General features: G+C 43.8%; 1 protein-coding gene across 7 annotated transcripts in view; it reads right to left on the bottom strand.

The window, feature by feature from the left end:
- PTPRA (protein tyrosine phosphatase receptor type A) overlaps positions 1–14,169 on the bottom strand; it is a 164,554-nt gene extending 150,385 nt beyond the window's left edge. For all 7 annotated transcript variants that reach the window (XM_057700859.1, XM_057700861.1, XM_057700862.1 and 4 more), the window contains exon 1: positions 13,895–14,169. The gene's annotated coding sequence lies outside the window, so the exon portion shown is untranslated. The remainder of the gene's footprint in view (positions 1–13,894) is intronic.
- Between the last annotated feature and the right edge of the window lie 6,558 nt (positions 14,170–20,727).

Raw genomic sequence — 20,727 nt, 5'->3', positions numbered from 1 at the left:
AGGTGCCTGGGAAACAGTCCAATGAAGATGACCAGTAGGTTGTTGGCTATCATCCAGTGCTGAGGACGAATTTTCTCCTAATTAGCAAGGAGCTGGAAGCCAAAACCCTGGGTACAGGCATGTGCTTCCAGGAACAATACACAGTATGAAACACAAGAAGGCTAAGGATGTACTCTTGGATAAGTCAAAGAGTGGTCAAAGAATAAAGGTCTAAGGGAACTGATGAGTGGGCAGAAAGGTAGAGAAAAACCAAGAAAGGGTGTCCCAGAACTCCAGGCAAGATGGTTCAGGGAGCAGATGTTGTACAGTTTATTCCATTTACTCAATTCCTTTTCCTCTCTCTTCCCTCTCCCATTCTTGCCACATGCTCCCCCACTGAAACCCCAGGAAGATAAAAGTTACTCTGTGATCAATTATACAGCTACACTGTATCCCGACTAACTACTAGGAAAGAGAGACAAATAAAATCAAGATCATTATAATATTTCCTAACATTTATTGAAAGTTTACTACACCCAAAGAACTCTACCAAGCACTTGGGGTGCACTATCTAATCCTTAAAATAAACATGCAGTAAAAGAATACTACTGTTGAACCCATTTATTAGATGAGGAAACAGTCTCAGAAGAGTTAAGTATTGATACTTTTCCCACGTTCACAAGCACAGCAGGTATGGGATATGAACTCTAGTCACTTTCAACTCCCCAAATTAAAATAATTATAAGGCCTGACAAGGAAAATATGAAAGAAATACAAAATCCCATCTGAGGACTTCCTGGCGGTCCAGCGGTTAAGACTCTGAGCTTCCAATGCAGGGGGCGCAGGTTCGACCCGTGGTTGGGAACTAAGATCCCACATGCCGTGCAGCACAGATGAAGAAAAAAAAAAAAGAAGAAGAAAAAAACTAATCTGATTTGGGGGAAAAAATTACGAGGTTAACTTGAAAAAACAAAAAAAATAAAGCACACAGTGGGTTGCAAAACAGACCTCAAACACTGATTCCCCCACTGACGCCAAATTCAGGACTGTAATATAAGGAAGGGCACCTCTTAAGTAGAATTATCCTGGAAACACAGAGCCCATAGTTTTCTCTTCTCAGTCTTGAACCTTTGACCAATAAATAACTGCACTGTGGTTCTGTATTTTCAATCCAGTAACTCAGGCCCTCTTAGACAGTAAAGCTGTCCTCCTTAATTGGTTAAGCTGCATTACAACTCCAGCAGAAACAGGTGTTAGCTGCAAGATGAGATATCAAACTCACAGCACTCTTGAGTTAAGTTTAGGATATGTGTTTTTAAAATGTTGATAAATCAGATTCAGCTACTGAAAAGCAATGGAAATCATAAAAGAATCTGCTTTACTACATTTATAAGTTTAATTTCTTAGTACTGCTCAAGTGCTTAAGGAGATTCTACTTGTTAAGGTGGTAACTCTAACCTGTCAAGGGACTGGTGGTTTGACAGACTGACAGTATAAATGTATTTTAAATATCTGAGAAAATGTAATTCACTAACAAAGGAGTATGAAGGAATTTAATCAGTTAAGCTTGAATTAACATTAATTAAAGAGCAAGCGAAAGTTATTGTTCTTATTTCTATACATAAATTACAATGTTTACAAGTACAATAAGACGAGAGAAAAAACTAAGTTTTTAATTTGCCACTTAAACTGAATACTAATTTGAAACCCAAACAACTTTTAGTCCTTTCCACGCACAAAAGCCCCACTCAGACATTATAAAACACAAATAACTGAACTGCTCTGTTAACCACTACTTGCTCTACAATAGCCTTTCTTCAAGGTAGAACTTTTGAAAGCTAAGTGCAAGTGAATAAGCAAGAAATGTTAGTTGAAAGGTCAAACTTAAGTAACTCTCATATTATACAGGCATGAATCTTTCTGGAAGGTTTCATGAGTACTGTTCATACTACCTAAGAATGCCTCTGAAAAGGAGAACTTGCAAGATGGGGGAGAGAGAATTACCTTCTACTGTATGTTTTTAATACTAATATTTGAATATTTTAACACATGCATGTTTCATTCGAATGCACACATAATTTTAAATGAAGCAAATTTAAAACTACACACTGACTAAAAAACATAAAGCCATATTTTCTCCATTTTCTAAAAAGACGCTTTTCCAAATTTACCTCCTCCTTCCCACCACAGTCAGCCACTACTGAGAAACTTAGAGGTTCACAACTGCTACCAACAGCATTATTGCTAACTGGGTACGAACTATAGGAAAGAAAAGGATCTTCTATCACTTCCACCAGCTAGTAGAATGGAGAAACAGAGAAACACCAGTTGGAAGTCACTGTATAGTCAGCCCCTGTTAACAAAGTAAGCAGGTTCAGGTGGGAAGTAAGGCGCACTGGAGAGCAGTGGTATCACAGAGAGCAGCAGAAGCACTGATTCAGGAGCTGGCCTCACTCCTTGAAAGGTGGGTAAAGCATTCACATCACTGGAGACATGGAAAGGGGCACCAAAACAGAAGCATCCCCATGAAAGCTCTCCCCCACACACCTCCACCTTTCCTTTTAGAAGGACACTGGAAGTCCTGGAACAATTCCATATGCTGATGTAATGCTGATACACCAATGGAAGACATTCTCTTTATTAATGGGTAGTATTAACGCATTTACAATATTGTGTTAAGCCACCTGTCAACCAATGTTTGAAAACAAATTGATGGTTAAGTTGTCAGTCAATACTTGAGAACTCACAATTTAAAAATATATATACATACATATATATATATTTGAGAACTCTTGAACAAGTTATAGCAGCCGGGTTTTAACATCTCCCCATACACAAAAGCTCAGTTCACTTCCAAAAAGCCAAAAATCTGGAACCCTACAATGCTTCCAATGCTTAAATCATACTTATTCACGTATCTCCATCCCTGTTACCACTCCCCTTATGCCAAACCAGTCCAGAACACCACCAACCCTGGCCAAATCTGCTGTAACAGTCACCAAATTAGTCTCTATGCTGTCTCCAGTTCGTTCTCCACAGTAACAATCAAATCTTTTGACTGCACACTGGCCAATCAATCAACGCACACATCCCCAACATATGTTCACCAGTAAATATGACAAAGGTACTAACGTATATAAATACTACAAAAACACTCATTCATTCCCAAATGTAATAAAATAATGATTACAATAATGGTTTTTATATGGGAAAATATAAAAACCATTACTACTATCACTAAGATGTTAACACTAAACTTGTTTTTAAAATATTTAGTGTGGGGATTTCCCTGGTGGCACAGTGGTTGAGAAGCCGCCTGCCAATTCAGGGGACATGGGTTTGATCCCTGGTCCAGGAAGATCCCACATGCCTCAGAGCAACTAAGCCCATGCGTCGCAACTACCGAGTCTGCATTCTAAAGCTGGGTGCCACAACTACTGAGCCCGAGTGCTGCAACTACTGAAGCACACACGCTCCAGAGCCCACGTGCTACAACTACTGAAGCCCGCACACTAGAGCCCAAGCTCCACAACAAGAGAAGCCATCGGCAATGAGAAGCCCACACACCGCAACAAAGAGCAGCCCCAGCTCACTGCAACTAGAGAAAGCCCATGCACCACAATGAAGACCTAAAACAGCCAAAAATAAAAGCAAGCAAGCAAACAAGCAAGAAAGAAAATATTTAGTGTGATCTATCTGATCAAATATTTCCCATTACGCTTGAAAAATCTCATTTTATTTTATTAATAAATTTATTTATTTACTTATTGGCTGTGTTGGGTTCTGCTTGCTGCACATGGGCTTTCTGTATTTGCGGCGAGCAGGGGCTACTTTTCATTGTGGTGAGTGGGCTCCTCACTGCAGTGGCTTCTCTTGTTACAGAGCACCGGCTCTAGGCATGTGGGCTTCAGTAGTTGTGGCTCACAGGCTCTACAGTGCAGGCTCAGTAGTTGTGGCACACGGGCTTAGCTGTTCCGTAACAATGTGGGATCTTCCTGGGGCAGGGATCAAACCCATGTCCCCTGCATTGACAGGTGGATTCTTAACCACTGAGCCACCTAGGAAGTCCTGAAAGATCTCATTTTAATACTTTGTGACAAAGCAATCTGAAAGTCTGGTTTCAAATCAATACTTGGTTTTAATGGCTATCATAGTTAAAAAGAAATATGGGTCCAAAAGGAAGAAACACTATGGTTGTGCTTACTAAATTGTGGTATTTATTTTTCCAACCCCATCCAATTATACAAACATTTCCTTTAAATTTGGCTAGCAAATGTCTATCTTCCCTTGAAAAGGAAACTACTCTTGAAATTACTCTTGAAAACTAGTCAGAAGATTTTACTTTTTAAATTTCTAATGGTTGTGAAACCCACTAAAACTAAGAGCAAAAGCAAACTCTATAATATATCCTTACAGGGCTTCCCTGGTGGCGGAGTGGTTAAGAATCCTCCTGCCAATGCAGGGGACATGGGTTCGATTCCTGGTCCAGGAAGATCCCACATACCGCAGAGCAACTAAGCCTGTGCGCCACAACTACTGATCCTGTGTTCTAGAGCCCGCGAGCCACAACTACTGAGCCCATGTGCCGCAACTACTGAAGCCTGCACGCCTAGAGCCCATGCTCCCCAACAAGAGAAGCCACCACTCTGAGAAGCCTGTGCACCGCAACGAAGAGTAGCCTCCACTCACCACACCTAGAGAAAGCCTGCGCACAACAACCAAGACCCAATACAGCCAAAAATAAAATAAATTTATTAAAAAAGTAATAATAAACCCTTATATACCTATTATCCAGCTTCACTCATTACCAATAATGGTAAATAACCTACAACCCTCAGACACAATGAATTATCTTAGAGCAACTTCTAGATATCATATCATTTCATCTATAAATTCTTCAGTACTTATCTGTAAGGGAAAAGTCTTTTCTCTTAATATAACTAAAATACTATTATCATATCTTTAAAAAATTAAAACAATTATTTCAAAATCATTTACTATATTAAGTGCTATTCAAATTACTCCCAATTGTCTCATAAATATCTTTTTATAGTTGGTTTGTATGAAACAGGATCTAATCAAGGTCTACACATTACATTTAGTTAATATGCCTCAAATCTTTTCTAATCTGTAATAGTTTCTCCACTTTTTTTCTTGCCATTTATTTGAAGTAACTGGGTTCATTTGTCCTATCAGATTTCTCACATTCTGAATTTTCTAATTACATTCTGTAAGCTGACTGTTCGATCTAGATGCTTAATTAGTCAGGTTTGATTCAATTTTGGTAGGGAAAGAACATTTCATAACTGGTGTTATGTTTTTCCTATTGCACCACATCAGAGGAACATAAAGTTTGGTTGTACCCATTTTAGAGACGTTATGACTGATCAGAAGATTGTCAGTCTGATCCTTCTATTATAAAGTTCCCTACTGGTTTTAATAGCAACTGATGATCAATGCCTAGGTCCTTTATTTCATTAGATCATCTGGAAATTTTTTTAGAAATACATTTGGAGACGTTCATCAGGTAAGAAATTTATGTTTCCATGTTTTTCATGTGTAAAAATAGAGTTTTTATAGATGCAACAAAATCATGAGATCATGCGTCATTGGGGGAATGCAAATCAAAAGTACAATGAACTTTCACTTCATACCACTAACATAGCTATAGTCAGAAAGACAGCATAGCAAATGTTGCTGAGGATGTGGAGAAACTGGAACCCTTGTGCCTTGCTTGCTGGGAATGTAAATTGCCACAGCTGCTTTAGAAAACAGTTTGGCAATTCCTCTAAAGTTAAACAGTTATTACCATTTAACCCAGCAATTCTACCCTATATCCAAGAGAAATAAAAACGTATGTCCACACATGTACTTGTACATGAATGTTCACAGCAGTATTAATCATAATAGCCAAAAAGTGGAAACAACCCAAAAGCTCGTTAACTGTTGAATAGATAAACAATATATCCATATAATGGATTATATTATTCAGCTATAAAAAGGAATGAATGAATTCATGCTACAACATGAAAGTACCCCCCAAACATTATGCTAATTAAAAGAAGTCAGTCAACAAAGGCCACATTTTATATGATTCCATTTATATAAAATGTCCAGAATAGGAAAATACACAGAGACAGAAAGACTAGGGGCTGCCAGGGGCTGGAGGGAGGGTGGAATGGGGAGTGAAGGTGATGTGTGTACGGCTTCTCCTTGGAGTGATAAAAATGTTCTGAAATTAGATAATGGTGATGGTTGCACAACTCCACAAACATACTAAAAATCACTGAATTGTACACTTTAAAAGGTTGAATTTTTTAGTATGTAGATTATATCACGATAAAGCTTTTTTTTTAAATTACAAGGAAAATGCTATCCCATAGCACACCTCTAAGAAAAAAGACATTACTTTCTCACTGTTAAAATAACATCTTTACTTGAAGAGGCAGATTAAGGATATTAATTTGTCAAATAATATTAGCTAATATTATTATTATAATATTAGCTTTTATCACAGAAAAAACAGCTTTTTTTTTTTTTTTGCTAAAAGTAAAATGTATAACATCAACAACTCCACCACAAGATAACCAACAAATGATAACCTGCCTCAATAGTTCATGAAGAGGCAATGAACGCATTTCATTTTTCATTCAAAGTGCCTGTTCTGTCAGTTTACATTTAGACAATTATTCCATACAGCAATGTTATGAAGGCAGTCATTTACTATTAAGAATGTCTTCTCCAGTATAACTTTCCTCTAGTAGCTCAAAAAAGAAGTAATTTTTCTTGAATTTCTTTTAATAAAGGGAACCTAGCAAATATTAAGTCATGCTAGAAGCTTCTATACTTTTAAAACTAGGTAGCAAACCTCCAAAACTGAGAAATTTATTCTAATATTGCTTGTTCAATTCTTCAGCAACATTTACTATGCATCTTACAAGAGTGTTTGTGGACAAAGGAACATGTTTTAGTTTCTTGATGTTATTTTCCACACGCTGTATCAGCCGTTTTAGGGGGGTGGGGGACAGTGTGGACAGGAAGAACCTGCCAATGTATGTGCCTTTTTGTCATTTATAAGAACAGAAAATCTTGAAATAGATACTTTAATCATTAGGTTAGTAAAATTATGTATAGCATCTGATTGAATAGCCTATGTTCTTTTTTCTTTTCCTTTTCCTTTTGGCTGTACCACATGGCTTGCAGGGATCTTAGTTCCCCCACCAGGGATTGAACCTAGGCCACAGCAGTGAAAGCACTGAGTCCTAAATCACTGGACCGCCAGGGAACTCTGTAGCCTATGACTTTAAATACTGTTGGGGAGAAAAAATGCAGAGCTTCTCTTTATGCTCCAGACACTTAGTTTTCAAATGTCTTGGTACTAGTGATAGCCTCATGTTTTGTTATTTAATATCTCAGGTTCTACATAATCTTAAAGCAAGATTCCTATGACAGAGAATGTAAGTCCATGTTTCAAACTGGGTTCTTGATACTTTCCAATGTAATATGAGCTGACTTATTCAATCTGATTTAATAGCTCATGGAAGAGGGGGACTTCCCTGGTGGTCCAGTAGGTAAGACTCCACAATCCCAATACAGGGAGCCTGGGTTCAATCCCTGGTCAGGGAACTAGATCCCACATGCATGCCACAACTAAAGAATCTGCATGCTGCAACTAAGACCAGGCACAAATAAATAATTTTTTTTAATTGCTCACCAAGACGTCATAATAGGAGCTAGACAAGGGTCAGCTCTGCCAGTTTGTTTTTCTGTTTCCTTTTCCTTGTGCTTGCATTATTAATACGCTCTTCAATCACTGGTTTCTTTGCAGGGATCTTTTTAAGCTGTTTATTTCATTTTTTGTGAAGGTTAATGAAAACTGGATAATATAAACTGTTATCAATATGTTGCAATACACTGAAAGCAAATGTATGTATATAGGGACTTCCCTGGTGGTCCAGTGGCTAACATTCCACACTCCCAATGCAGGGGGCCCGGGTGTGATCCCTGGTCCGGGAACCAGATCCCACATGTCGTAACTAAGAGTCTGCATGCCACAACTAAAGATGCTGCACACGGCAGTGAAGATCCTGCACAAGGCAACGATGATCCTGCATGCTGCAACCAAGACCCAGCGCAGCCAAATAAATAAGTTTTTTTTTTTAATGCATATATATAGCTCTGCTTGCTTCCTGCAGAACTCTCCTCTCTTACTTCTGGACACCCAAACACTATTTGACCTAAAGACCCAAGAAGATGCCAGTGACAGTCCCTAAATGTAATGTTTTATCATTTTTCATATAAAAATAATAAAAAGTTCAGCATCTCAGCATTCTATCTACCTCACTTTGAAAACTACTGTGCTGGATTGCAGCCACGGTGAACTTTTCACAACTGCAAATCAGATCAGTTCACTTCTCTTTGAAATCCTTCAATGGCTTAGCTCTGCCTTCAGGATAAAGTCCAAAATCTTTGCATGGTGCATAGGGCCCTCAATTCTGGCCCCTGCCTCTCTGTAGGCCAGTGGTTCTCAACCCTGGCTGCATATTAGAATCACCGAGGGAGTTAAAAACACACACACACACACACACACACACACACACTCTTCCAGTCTCCTCCCCAGACCAATTATGTAATCAAAATTTCTGGGGGTGGGCTATTTGCATCCCTAATTTTTGTAAGTTCCCCAGGTGAACCTAAAGTGCAACTAGGATAGAGAACTACCCCCTCCTACTCACCACGGTCAGTCAGCTTCTGGTGCTCACCAAGTTCTCAATTAGGTCTTGCTACTCAAATGTGGTCCACCTACCAACAGCATCTTCCTCACCAGGGAGCTAGTTAGTAATGTAGAATCCCAAGCCCCACCTTAGACCTACTGAATCAGGACTTGGGATTTTAACAAGACACCCAGATGGTTCACTTGAACACTCAAGTTAGAGAAGCACCAACCCAAGGTACTAAACCCCTTCCTAGCTCAGGGCCTTTGTGTTGTTTAAACTGCAAATGTTGTTGAACTTCTCTGGCACTCCCTAGGCATCCTATTCTTCCCATCTGATCACATCTGTAATTACCATAGATGATTAATGTTTGCCTACTGCATTAGCCCATAAGGACAGACATCACATCCATGTTACTCTGGGGTATCCCTAACTCCCAGCACAATGTCTGATATTTTCTACTGAACAGCACCCAGTTTTCTATTTCATATAAATATTATCTTATCCTAAATTTCCACAATATTTCTGTCCTATCAACCATGTCTTTCTTCAAAAACAAGTGGCCTTTAGCTATGTAACTCGTGGATATGATATATAACACAGCACTGTAAACTCTAAAACTCAATGAGTTTTAGTAGCTCATTTAGATTTTTTCTAAAGTTTTTCTAAAGAAACGTAAATTAAACCTAATTCAAAGTACTATTACATTTCTTTTAAATTAACAAAATCGAATCTTAGGTTTTGTTGGTAATATCATTGGCTGTATTGTCAGGAAATAGGGCCACATAAATTGCTGATGGTGTTGTAAACTAGTTCAACCCTTCTAGATAGCAATTCGGCACTGGAAACCATATTCTGACGCAGTGAACCCATTTTAGGGGTAAGGTTACAAGAAAATAATCCAAAAGAAGTATTTGAACAGGGTGCTCAGAAGTACCATTTATAATAGTAAAAAGGGGAGAAAAAAGGAAAAAACAACTGCACAAACTATGTTTATCAATTCATGCCATATTATTCTGTGATTTAAAATAATACATAAAATGAGTAAAAATAAAATATCTGATGTTATTCAAGCATACAAAAATCACATTCTGTATGTACTTTACCTGTCAAGTACATATAAAAGGTTATAACTATTAAAAAAAATCTATGCCTATACACTGACACAACTGGATGTGAATTTAAAGTAAATACAGGGGCTTCCTAGGTGGCGCAGTGGTTAGGAATCCACCTGCCAATGCCGGGGACATGGGTTCGATCCCTGCTCCAGAAAGATTCCACATGCTGCGGAGCAACTAAGCCCGTGCGCCACAACTATTGAGCCTGCACTTTAGAGTCCGTGAGCCACAACTATTGAGCCCGTGTGCTGCAACTGCTGAAGCCCATGCACCTAGAGCCCGTGCTCCACAAGAGAAGCCACGGCAATAAGGAGCCCGCGCACCACAACAAAGAGTAGCCCCCACTCACCGCAACTAAAGAAAGCCCGCACACAGCAAAAAAGACCCAACACAGCCAATAAAATAAATAAATTTATTAAAAAAAAAATAAACTAAATACAACTTCACATTTAATGGGTTTTCTTTTCTAAAGAGACTATATTAAAACAAATTTTAATGTTGGATTATTTGAGGGTTTGTTGCTTAATTGTATTGTTAGTGTTATCGCTATTTTTGTTGTACTCTGACTCACTAAAAAAATTTCTTCAGATTTGTCATTTGGGAACATTTATTAGTTACTGCATTAGAAGTAAAAACACAAGATTCTATATTTGGCCAGATTTCTGCTCATAACTTAAGCTTCCCCTGCACCTCATTCTGTCCACATAAAGGTGGAGAAAAGCAATGCAACAATGTTTACAAATCGACTCTGAGAAGGCCAATAAAAGATGCTGGGCAAATACAAATATCAGAGCTGCTTAAAAAAACAACCACCACCCACTGTCTTGCACAAGTCACTTTATCCTTCTGAAACTCAATGTCTCCTCCTGCAAACAGAAAGAAGTAGGCTACAGTCACATGAGAGGAGGTTAGGTGAGAGAAAAGCATCTGAAAACGCATCCCAGACCATCCTGATGCATACTCTGATGAAGCTTCGTTTGAGTTCCATTCACATTTTGGAGAGAGGATCAACCTCCTCCAAGGGGTGGTAATTTGGCTACATGTCTACAAATTTAAAATGCACACATATCCTCTGACCCAGTAATTCCAGTTCTAAAAATATACAATTCAAATAATTTTACACATGAGCTCATAATAATGTAGAAGGATATTCATTACGATGCTGTAATAGAAAAACCTGGAAACAACTTCCATGTTGTTTAATCCAAAAACTAGCTACAAATAATGGTGCAGCCAAACAATGAAATTAGTAAAAGAATATCAATAAAATAAAAAGAACAAATAGCTCTATATGTACTAATATGTAATGATTTTCCTACGTTAAGTAAAAACGAGCAAGATATGGTAATTCCCTGGCAGTCCACTGGTTGGGGGTTGGGTGGGGAGGCAGTCAGCAAGATGTGACTGGTATGTACCATGGGGTAGGAGTATGGATAGGCAGATACAGGTTTATAGAAGAAGAGTGTCTATGTAAAGCCACAGAAACGGAAATTTCAACCATCTCCGGGGAGGTCAGGGTAAAAGTGAGACATTTCTCTATGCACACACTTTAGTGCTGCTGGGATTTTTTTTCTCATAAGTATGATCTGTTCCCAAAACTTAGCAGTATTCTCTTCAGGCCTCACTCTAGGCCTAAGAGACTGTGATTCCGCCTCTGTGGGGCCTGGCCATTGCCTCCTAAATTGGAGGGGCATTAGCATCTGGCCCCACATTGCCCCTGAATGACCTTTCCAAAGTCTGGTCTGCCCAAGTCCCTGGCCTCCTTTAAAGTCTCCACTGCCCAAACATAGCACTTACAGACCTTCAAGCCAACCTAATCTCATCTCCCACCCTTCTTTCCTCTACCCAATCCAACTGTTTAATAACCTCTCCCTGCTTCCCAAGGACAATGGGTTCCTTCCACCTCCAAGTCTGCCTGTGCTGCTCCCTCTTTCCTGTATTCTGTCCACTACACATAAACTCCTATCCCTCCTTCATGACCCACAAGCCCCCTCCCAGTCAAGTTTTCTCAGACCACCCAGGGAGGGAATGCTGTCTATACAGCCAGGCAGACACTCTGGAACTAGACTGCCAAGATTCAAATCCTGGCTATTCCCTCATCTGCACACTGTACGGGCTCAGTTTCCACTCTTGTCTAGTAGGAATTAGCCACCATATAATGGTAGAAAGGATTAAATACGACAATTCATGGAAAGCATTTATTACCTAGCCTGACACAAGGCAAATAAAAGAAACTATTACACTCTCATAGTACCTGTGGTAAGTATTTGTATCCACCTGTCCTGCATTAAGCTGTGAGCCCCTCAAAGGTAAAGATGTGACTTCCTCACTTTTACTCTGTATCCCAAGCACTTGTTCTGGCAAATAGAATACACGTGAATGTAGTTCAGAGGACTGGGCTTTCTGGTTCTGAATTTCACCTAGATGGTAAATTAGTGTCTAAAAGGTATCCAATGAACAGCCTCCTAGATCGCACCCTGCCTTCCAGTATATGCATCAGCCAGCCCACTTAAAGCAGGCAGAGGTGAAAAAGAGACAGTGGGGCTTTGGGCCTTTCAGAGACAGTTGAGCAGATTGAAGGCCAGTGGGATATGAAACCTGTCAGTTCCTGCCTGCTGATTATTTATAGGGGCTGGATGGGACGGACATGGAAAGATGGGGACTCAAGATACTAAAAGTTTTAGGTGTGCACACCAAGAGGAAACACTCAGGAAAGATTCTCTCAGAAAGTGGATACCTGGAAGTAAACAGAGCCAAGGCATAAATGGAAGAGATGGGACAGGACCTGTGAGACAAATGGGAGGAAGAAACCTCTCAACATGGGAGACAAACAGTTGAACAAGACACAGCTGCTGGCCTCATCAAGCTTCTCAAATGAGAAGGGCTTTAAAGGAAGAGTAGAGGTTGGCAGGTAAAGGTGGGGAGGAAAGAGGATCACACTAGCAAAAACATCCAAACGTGAAAACAGGCTGTCAAGCAATTCTGAATGGCCAGAGAGCAGGGGGCGAAAGGAAGGAAAATTGAAGCATTAAGCTAAAAGTAAAAAAGTTGAGGCAAGACTGTCAAGGGCCTTGTATGATTTGTTAAGGCATTTTGGGCTTCATTCATCCTATGGAAAAAGGAAAGCAAGGGAGTTTTAACTAAACAAGTGACAGCATCAGACTTGTGTTTTGTAAAGGAGTGGCCAGGCAGGAAGATGTTCGCCCATCTTCCACCGCCAGTCCTCTCCTCGCCCACCATCTTCTGGTTCTAGAGCTGCCTTAACAGCAAGCAGGTGGTAAGAGATCTTTCGGGAGATATGACTGGTTCTAGAGCAGGGATCCCTACCCTGGGCAAAAGCTTCTGAAAGCATTCACCCTCCTAGAGAGGTTTTAAACATTCCTCTTTTCCTGTCTTACAAACATCATTTACTGACCTCAAAAAAAAAAAAAAAAAAAAAAAAAAACAACCGTCGACATTGGGCTCAGCTCTGCCATTATTATTTTTATCTTCAGGAAATACAATTAGGAACTAATTTTTCAAAAAACGATACTCTTTGTTATTCACCAAAAGTAAAAAAGGAGGGGACCTGCATTCCCAATTGGCTCATTTTGAATTCTGGGCTGCTGTGAGCTCCCTGTTTCCCTTCCTTAAGCGGCCTCAACTGTAGGGAGTGGACGGAAAAGAGAGGGGCCCGAGGAAGAAAAGTTGGTCGCTGCAAGAGCAAATTTTCTCATGCCAGTTTTCACCTCTTTCTTCCCAGTAAATGGACCTGACCAAAGGCTGTTCTCACGGACCAAATGTCTCCTTTCAGAATGAACTAAGGCAGCACCCGGCCCGGCCCCAGGAGGTCGCACGCAAAGTTCCTGGGCAGTGGAGAGGGGTCGGCGCGTTTCCGGGGACACCGCCCTCCCCCGCCCCAACACACACACACACACACACACACGGACAGCGCAAGGATGTGGGATCCCTGGAAAAGCCGGATGGATCCGGCCCGGAAAAGAGGGATTCGGGTTCGGGCCGGGGACCCCTCCCACCCGCGCCCGGGAGCCGCCACCCCCCACTCCGGAGCCGGCCGGGGCGGCGGCGGCCGTGAACACTCACCGAGTCCGGCGCTGGGCGGGACCGCTGGGGACGAGGACGGCGGCTCCGCCTCGGTGCCGCGGCAGCGTCTCGGCCCGCCACACGCCCTCAGGGCCGCCGCCCGGCCCACGGCTCGGAGCCCCGCGGCGGCGGCGGCGGCCTCGCCTCCATGGCGAGGGGAAGCGGCTGAGGGGCGACTGGGCGGGCGGTGGTGATGGCGGCGGCAGTCCCGGGTCCGAGCTAGATCGCGCGCGCGCGCGCGTCTCTGTCAGCGCCGCACTCGCCGCAGCCTCGCTCCCGACCCGGCCTTGGCTGTAAGGAGCCTCCTCATTGGCGGTTCAGAGACGGGCGCTGGTTGGCCCAGACCGAACGGGCGTCTCCTGGCCCTCGTGGGCCCTGCCCTTGCGCGCCTTCGAGCGCTAGCTCGCCCGCCAGCCTGGGGCGCGGGGCCGGGTCTCACAGTCTCACTGATGGCCCGGGAGGTGTGCGCCCCACGGCGGCCCAACCCTGGGGGAAGCGGGACCCTGGGAGCACCGGCCGGCCGTGCACCAACACCTTCCGCCTCTCTACAGTCCCAAGCCCCTGGATGTGGGCCTTCTTTCCCAGTTTACAGATGCGGAAACTGAGGCCAAACACAAGTTACACCAACGTCTAGCGATTCTGGACGGCCTGGAACTCAAAAGTCGTCTTTCCACTCCTCTCTCCAAACGGGTTCCCTGGAACTTTTTTTTTTTTTTTTTTACCTTTTCTAATTGCTGCAAGGTATTTAAAGGACGGAGGCTCTCAATGGGGAGGGAGAGAAACTTGCAAAGCCCCTGGAAGAGGCCTAGCACTGTGGCTGTCGTCTTACATCAAGTCTGCCCACGCCATCCCCACCCGAGCCCCAGGGAAATCTCCCCAGCTTTCCAGATGCGCATATCCGGGCCTGGCTAGCACCGAGCCGGGTAGAAACAAGACACACGGTGCTCTGCGGTGGGGGTGTTTGCGGTAGGCCTGGCGGGAAAGGGGAGGTTCATATCGCCGACAGGACCGAGAGATGCATCTCCCCCTGAGGCCGGGGACCGGGTAGAAGGTGCGGATCTCCTCCCCAGCGCTCCCCGCCGCACGTGGGCACCTCAAAGCCATCGGTCGGTACGCCCTGCAACAGCGGGTTCCCAGGCTGCAGGACTTCGGGAATCGCTGAAGGCCGATTGCACAGTCGTGGTGGGTGGCTGGTGAGACACTCCCCAGGTTGTAGTCCCCGCGCAGCGTCCCTCGGCCGCACCGGGACCCGCACAGGGGGAGTGGCTGGGAGTCTGCAGGCGGGAGACAGATTGCCCAGCAGTGTGCAAGTGGAGCTTGCTGAGACACCTTTCATTCCTGACCCGCAGCCTGAGCTGCCACAGGTCGGCGGCGGCGAGCCTCCCTCTCCCATCCGCGGCCCGGCAGAGAGTCCCACGTTCAGAGAGCCCCAGGCGTTAGGGTGCTTGGCTGGTGGCAATCCTTTTTCATGGCGGGGACATTTCAGCGAAAGTGAAGGAGCCCACACCAGCTACCACCTCCAGTCCCCACCCCCGCCTGCAGTAGGGGCGTCACTTTGGGACTTTATGCACCTCGCTGCCCCGATTTGTGGAATAAGTGTGTGCTGACCAAAGCCACTGCCTGGGAATACGGGATGTGGTGGGCGTCCTTAAGGGCATCCTCTCCCTGGCAGGGAAGTCCCTCCTTGAGTGGGAGCTGGGTCTCCTACTCTCTCTCAACAGAGCTGTCCTAGAGGTGTTGTGAAATGACGGAATCCTAGACGCCTCTGCTGGACAGACTGTCCAGCCCAAAGACCCAGAGGCCCCACACCCAGTCTCCTGTTAAGATCCGAAGGGCAGCCAATGAGGGCAGGTCCTTCTATGCACCAACCATTCAGTTACCCGGAAAGTAGAAAAACTCACTATCCACATACATTGAATGCAAAAGTGAAAAAGCCTGAACTCTGTTTGGAAACCGAGAAAAATAATGACTGTGAGTGCTGGAGATACCTGGGTAGCTAGGATAGCAGCACCCTAGAACCAAACCCCACCAGGCTTGCTTTACGTACATCTGACCTACACTACTATTTCTTAATATGTTTCTTTTGGTTAATTTATTTTTTTATTTATAGTTTTACTTATACTACCATAAAAGGGTTTGACGTGCTATTTATATTTCCTAACCTACATTAAAATAAATAGCTATAATAATAAAAAGCATTAATCCTTGAGGTCATTTGAAGGATTTCCACTGGATCTGACCGCACATGGGAAAATGCTGTGGTTGGGTGTGGTAGTCAGAGAGCCCTGGGGTTCAAGCCTCACCACTGGCTGATTGACCTGAGTCTCCCTCTGCTACTCTTCCTGGAATCTCCCAAGTCTGTACCAAGATTTACAGGCATGTGCAGCTTGGCAAGTAAACCATTCTCAGAAAACACTGTTTCTTCTCACCACAAGACAGCTGCATAGGGGTCAGAGCATTTCTGATGCGTGTGCAGAGGTGACAGGACCTCACACCAAGGAGAGACAGGGCCTTGCCTATTCCATCTTGGAGACCCTGAGAAGGAAATTTCAGTTTGGGGACCACATAGACCCTACTTGCAGTGGGAGAGGACAGAGTCCCATCCTCAGCTGCCCACCTGGGGAGACCTGTCCAGACTCCCCATCCTACCTATGCCTATGGTGTCCACAGGTCCTCCCGTTACCACAAGGCAAAGGGCTATCTTTGAAGAGGAGAGGAGAAGAGAGGAACTGAGAGGGTGGGGAGGCAGTCTTCTGCTCCAGGTCCTCCTCCAGATCCTGTTTTAGTTCCAGCCCACAGGAGCACACACCTTGCAGTAGGCACTTGTCAGCCACCCCATAGGTGCCCCAGAAGTCACAGGTTTTGTGAGAGAAGGATTGGACTAGAAGGAGAGCTGGAGGGTGGGAGTAAAGTGCTCCTGTTTCTTTAGGCAATTCACTTTCCCTTTCAGGGCCTCCTTTCCCCATCTAGTAAATGGAACACTGAATCAGTGGCTCAACAAATACTTATTGAGTGCCTACCATGTGCTGGACACAGCAGGGAGTAAGACAAAAAAGGTCTCTGCTCTCAGAAACTTACAGTCTAGATAGCAGACAGACAATAAACAAGTGAACAAGAAAATTTCCTAAATGCTGTAATGAAAATAAAGCAAGGCAGTATGATAGCAAGCTGAAGGAACTTAGAGCCAAGTGACTTCCGGGCCATTCACTGTTCTATTCCCAAGGGTCATTTGCTGGAGTTTTCTACCTAAAAGAACATCTGCCCCCATTCTCACTCCAGGGCCGCCACTGATATCCTAAACCAGAAGAAATGTTTCTGCCCCCAGGCCCAAAATTCTGGTCTGAGGTTCAGCCCTAGTTCCATCCATTCGCCAAGATGACACTACCTGTGACTGTAGGCTCAGGCCTGCTGTGCAAATCGCTCAGGGTAGAGAAGGCATTTTACATTAATTACTGTTGAGCAACCAAGTTTTTGAAAAACAAATCCTAGTTTTCTTGTTTTTTCGGGTTTTTTTGGCTGCATTGGGTCTTCGTTGCTTTGCGTGGGCCTTCTCTAGTTGTGGTGAGTGGGGGCTACTTTTCTCTCTTCATTGAGGTGCGTGGGCTCCTCTTACGGTGGCTTCTCTTGTTGCAGGGCATGGGCTCTAGGCACGTGGGCTTCATAAGCTGCAGCGCACGGGCTCAGTAGTTGTGGCACATGGGCACTAGAGCCTGTAGGCTCAGTAGTTGTGGCACGTAGGATCTTCCCAGGCCAGGGATCGAACCCTTGTCCCCTGCATTTGCAGGCACACTCTTAACCACCGCACCACCAGGGAAGTCCCCTAGTTGTTTTTTACTTTTATTTTTTTGTGCTGCAAACTAGTTGTTTTTAAAATATCACTATTTAGGGACTTCCCTGGTGGACCAGTGGTTAAGACTCCATGCTTCCAATGCAGGGGTTGTGGGTTCGATCCCTCAACCTTAGTTCAACTGATCCCTTAGTTCCCGCTGGGAACTAAGATCCCACATGCCACATGGTGCAGCCAAAAAAAAAAAATTCACTATTTATAAGTGTATGCATTTGTCAAAACTCAGCAAATATACACTTAAGAGCTGAGCGTTATTGTCTGAAAAAATTGCACACAAATAATGAACTCTAGTTAATGAAATGCATTCTGAAATATTTAGAGGGAGCTACTATACTAAGTACGGCAACTTACTTTGAAATGCGTCAAAATAAGATGGATTAATAAAATGGATAGAGAAATAGAGGGTGACAGATGTATAAAAATTAAGCATAGTAAAATGTTAATGGTAGAATCCAGGTGGTGGTTATACAGGTGTTCACTGCAGTCTTTCAACTTCACTGTATGTTTGGAAGTTTTCAGGGTAAAATGCTGGGGGGTGGAGATCAAAGTTAACTTTTTGTGTACTTTCTTTGAAAGTACACAAAACTGCTTTTAATTTTCAAACAAGTCTCCCCATGGACAATTCCAGTGCTTCTCCACACATACACTTTTTATAAAGTTGTAATCACTGTTCCTATAAATATCATCGTTATTTCTCACGTATTTCTAAAACTTCATGTGTACTGAGCTTTTTAAAAAATTAATTATTTATTTTGGCTGTGCTGGGTCTTTGTTGCAGCATGCAGGCTTAGTTGCGGTATGTGGGATCTTAGTTCCCTGACCAGGGATTGAACCTGAGCCCCCTACATTGGGAGCATGGAGTCTTAACCACTAGACCACCAGGGAAGTCCCCACATGTACAGTGCTTAATGTTTGCATATCACATGAGTAAATATGCTGTATGTTTGGGGACATAGCCTTTTATTGTGTACATTTTTTTAAATTTGTGGCTGTGTTGGGTCTTTGTTGTTGCATGTGGGCTTTCTTTAGTTGTGGCGAGCAGGGGCTACTCATTGTGGTGGCTTCTCTTGTGATGCGTGGGCTCTAGGCATGCAGGCTTCAGTAGTTGTGGTGCGTGGGCTCATTAGTTGTGATGCCTGGGCTTAGTTGCTCTGTGGCATGTGGGATCTTCACTGTGCCACCAGGGAAGTCCCTATTGTGTACATTCTAAATGCACTGCCCAGGGCCCCCCTTCCAGAGAAAAAGGACTGGGTTCGATGGTTCCAACCCTTTTTCTAATTAAAAAAGCTGGAGAAAACATTTGTTAAAGGCACTGAAGGGAATTTCCTGGTGGTCCAGTGGTTAGAACTCCACGCTTCCACTACAGGGGGCATGGGTTCGATCCCTGGTTTGATGCCACATGCCACGAGGCAAGGCAAAAAAAAAAAAAAAAAAAAAAAGGCACTGAAGAGCTACCAGGGCAGTGAAGAACTGTGAGGCCAAGACTGAGCATGAAAAAAATCCCAGAATGACCCCAGTATTGGGAATCTCCTTTCCTTTCCCTGGAAGGCTGATAGACCGTACCAGACTGTGGTTCCCAAAACTGTCTACATTTCCAGCTCTACACACACTTTCAGAGCCTTGCGACTCCTCTGTCAAGAGGTGGAATCTATTTCCCCTTGGAACTGGGTGAGGCAGGCCCATGTAACTGCCTTGACAAACAGAATATGGCAGGGATGATACTGTGTGACTTCCAAAACTAGGTTAGGAAAGGCAGTACAGCGCTACCTGGCTCTCCTGGGATGCTGCCCTTGGGACTCAGCTGCTATGTTGTGACGTAGGTGTTCTGGCTGACGGAACTAAGGTTCCAGTCAACAACCAGCTTCAACTGCCAGACATGTGAAGTGCCAAGCCTTCAGAATCCAGTCCCCAGCTGTCAAGTCACCACCAAACTTTGAGTCTTCTAGCTGATGCCCTAGACATTGTGGAGAAGACAAACCATCCCTGTTTTATCCTGTTCAATTTCTCTTTAAGTGGTGAGAATAATAAATGATTATTTTACAATTTGATTTATGTCCCCTTGAAGGATCTTCACACTTAGATTTACAAATTAGGTGGAGGAAGAAAAAGAAACAGAAACATCCTACCAAGCTTGAGTCTCTCACTCTTTTTAAGAATAGCCCTAGGGTCGTCAAAGAAGGGGAAGCCAGAAGTTCCAGGGAGGCCTGCCTTCTCTTTGGGCTTTGGTTTCCTCCTTTGTCTTCCTTCAAGACTAAGGGGGGAGGACTTCCTAGGGGGTGCAGTGGTTAAGAATCTGCCTGCCAATGCAGGGGACACAGGTTTGAGCCCTGCTGTGGGAAGATTCCACATGCCATGGAGCAACTAAGCCTGTGTGCCACAACTATTGAACCTGTGCTCTAGAGCCCATGAGCCACAACCATTGAGCCCATGTGCCACAACTACTGAAGCCCATGTGCCTAAAGCCCGTGCTCCACAACAAGAGAAGCCACTACAGTGAGGAGCCTGTGCACAATGAAGAGTAGCCCCCGTTCGCAGCAACTAGAGAAAGCCCCTGTGCAGCAATGAAGACCCAACACAGCCAATAAATAAATAAAATAAATAAATTTAAAAAAAAAGACTAAGGGAGGCAACAAGAAGAAAGGTAATGCCCTCAGTGTTGGGTAGGGGCGTTGGGGCATGAAGCCAAAGTGCACTGGAGTACAGAGACTAGAGGCAGAGAGCCTGGAGGGCCACAAAGGCATTCCCACTGACTGGGGGCGAAGCCTCCATTGAAGGGAGTGGGGAGCCAGGGGTCTCTGGTCTGCAATTCTTCCTCAGCAGAATTGCCAAAAGCAGAATTCCATTTTCCTTTTCCCTTCAGCCCAGAGACCACTCAGAAATTGTTCACCACTGTCCAGTGTGCAGGGTTTCCAAAGGCTCCTCCTTGATCCCTCCAACCCAATGGCCACATGCCTCTCATTAGTCCTCCAGTCCTCACTGTAGCGCA

Source organism: Hippopotamus amphibius, chromosome 12 (genome assembly GCF_030028045.1).
Source record: "Hippopotamus amphibius kiboko isolate mHipAmp2 chromosome 12, mHipAmp2.hap2, whole genome shotgun sequence".
In the NCBI taxonomy this organism is placed as follows: domain Eukaryota; kingdom Metazoa; phylum Chordata; class Mammalia; order Artiodactyla; family Hippopotamidae; genus Hippopotamus; species Hippopotamus amphibius.
Note: the sequence above shows the minus strand (reverse complement) of the source record. Positions and strands in the feature narration are given on the sequence as shown.